This window comes from Orycteropus afer, unplaced genomic scaffold (assembly GCF_000298275.1).
Source record: "Orycteropus afer afer isolate SDZICR_OR568_19922 unplaced genomic scaffold, OryAfe1.0 scaffold00273, whole genome shotgun sequence".
NCBI classification, from domain to species: Eukaryota; Metazoa; Chordata; class Mammalia; order Tubulidentata; family Orycteropodidae; genus Orycteropus; species Orycteropus afer.
The window spans coordinates 250,599-253,536 of NW_006921860.1; positions in this window are offsets into that span (position 1 = coordinate 250,599).

Genomic DNA, 2,938 nt, shown 5'->3' on the forward strand with positions numbered 1-2,938 from the left:
GGCATCGCCCAGAGACAGGCTGCCACACGCCCAGGAGTCCTGGGAGACCGGGTCCCTGCGGTCGGTCCTGCAGACGCCGAAGGACGATCCCAAGGCCGGCCTGGCGCTGCCCCGCAGCTCTGCTGCCCCCTGCGGCTCCTCCCAGGGCCCGCGCAGCCTTCGCTCGTCCGGGTACGGCGAGGTGCTCACCTCTCTCCAGAGCCCGAGAGAGCAATGCCGCCGAAGCAAGCCGGTCCGTCGGCGTCAGGGCCGCGCGGCCACCACGCGTGCGCGCTTCCTGACTCCTCCCAACACGCCACGCGGCGGCGGAGCGCAGCCAGGAAGCCCCCATGCAAACGTGCTAGAACCACGCTTGGCATGCAGGCCGCCACGTCACCATTGCCGGGTGGACTGTCTGGAACCACCGACGTCTGAAATGCGAGCCTCCGCAGCCAGAGGTAGGAGCAAAGGGCCCGGGGCAGCCCCACCTGCCCTCAGGGTCACGGCGCAGGCGGCCTGGGCGCCATCTTCACCTCCGGGTCCCGCATCTGACCCTGGGTGTCACCTTCAGGTGCGGAGTCAGGCAAGACCACCTGAGTCCTGGAAGGCCTTGCGTCTGATTGCTTGAAGGAAACACGATTTCCCCGGGGTTATTTTCGGAGAGCACGTTAACGCTGCGACTTGGAACTTGCCTATGGCTGGGCTTTGCCGCACCCAGCCCTGTTTCATCAGTTACCAGGCTTCACGACCCTGTGACCACGTGCGTGGCTAACGCACCTGGCAGCAGGCCTCCTCAGCCCCCATCACAGCGCTGGGAGACCCACCACTGCCACCAGGCTGACCTTCACAACCCGCGCTCCAGCCCAAGGGGACCCGCTGAACACAGGAAGGCACCAACAGTGCACTACACACTGCTTCTGCGAGCACACAGCAAACGTGGACCGTTCTGTGATAAACTCCCATCAGAAGTGTCTAGAAGATGAAGCTCTGGGAAAACCCAGGTTGAGTCAACGTCAGGCCAGAGCCCAGAGCAGAACTAGTCCAGGGTCCAGAAGGGAGCGCCATCCCCCTAGTGCCCATCTGTGAAGTCCATGCCAGTGACATTCCGGTAGCTTTGTCTCTTACGAACTGAATGCCCAGTTCTTCTAAAGGTCCTTTTGCTAAGGATGGACAATGACAGGGGACGATTTTCAAGCAACTACGAACCTTAAAAAAAATGGTGGGGGGATCTTGTTCTGGAGGACTTTTTCATGTGAAGGAGATCAGGACTAGATTCTCTCCTAGCCCTCAAGTGTCCCTGCCGTCGGATCTGTCCGGGCCTCGGTGCACAGGGGGACAAGCTGGGACCTTCTGCGAGTCCAGAAGGGAGCAGGTGTGACGGCCTCTCACTAGGGATCCCCTCCCCATGCGCCCTTGCTCCTGTCTTTCTTGGAGCCCCGCAGGAGGCTCTGTCCTTCCCTCCTTGAACATGTGGGTCTGCCCATTGCCAGCTTTCTCCGGTCAGAATAACCTGAGGAGCAGACCCTCACTGGCCTCCCCCCTCTGTGCCTGCAGGCTGCCTGAGGCACTCACAGAGCCAAACTGCTGACCCCATGGCCGCCACGCAGCGCCTCTGAGAAAGGAACCCAACCTCTCCAGTCCCCTTAAGGGTTGTCTCGTTTGGGTCACATTGGTTCTTTCTTAGAAGGTGTTGTCATATGTCAGCATGAGGTCAGACTGGGGAAGGGTGGGCCCTCATCCCGCCGGAGGGGTGTTCTGTAAGAGAGAAGTGACACAGAGACGCACAGAAGGCACACGGCCACGTGAACACAGGCAGACACTGGGGAGATGCGGCCACAAGCCCAGGACACCTAGGCCACCAGCTCTCAGAGGGCAGGCCCGCCTGACCCCGGGTCTGGACCGTCAGCCTCCAGAACTGAGACAAATTCCGGTTGCTGCCAGCCACTCACTCTGTGGTGCGTCTTTGGAATGGGCCCAAATATGGATCGCCCCCAGTCAGCTGGCCAGCAAGCTGTCTTCTAGATCTCTTGGCAGAGACAAGTAAGCACCTCCAGTGCTATATCCATTTGCTGAAACGTCTCAGTGGGTATTCCATCAATTCCTGGAGCCTTGTTTTTTGCCAATTCCTTCAGTGCAGCTTCAACTTCTTCCTTCAACAACATTCGTTCTTAGTCATAAGCAACCTCCTGAAATGGATGAACATCAACCAGTTCTTTTTGGTACAGTGATTCTGTGTATTGCTTCCATCTTCTTTTGATGTTTCCTTCATCATTCAGTATTTTTCCCACAGAAAACTTCAATATTGCAACTCATTCAAAAAACTCACTGCCATCAAGTCAGATCCGACTCATAGCGACCCCTCCTTGGGTTTCCAAGGCAGTATCACTACGGAAGGAGATTGCCCAACCTTCCTTCCAAGGAGTGACTGGTGAGTTTGAACTACCAGACTTATGGTTAGCAGTCAAATGCCTTAGGCATTATGCCACCAGAGCTCCCAATATTGCAACTTGAGGCTTGAAATTTTTCTTCAGTTCTTTCAGCTTGAGAAATGCCAAGTGTGTTCTTCCCTTTTGGTTTTCTAACTCCAAGTCTTTGCACATTTCATGTCTTCTTTTTTATTTTATGAGCTTGTTTTACATTCAAGTTATGTGTACATTTAGTTTCATTCCCCATTTAGCATGTCCAACCCTAACCCAGTATTCTCCCCTCCCTACCCTGCAACACTCCCCCTGTGCCCCTCATATTTATGCACTCCTGTTTGTCCTGCATTTCCTCAATTTGAATGTTGGTCCTCTGGTGTCCCGTGGTCTACTGCTCTAAGGGATGTATTACCATAGAGTATAGGAGCTCTGGTAGCATAGTGGCTAAAACAGTTGCCTGCTAACCAGATGGCTGGCGGTTCAAACCCACCAGCCACTCCTCGGAAGGAAGGTTGGGCAATCCTACTTCTGTAGTGATA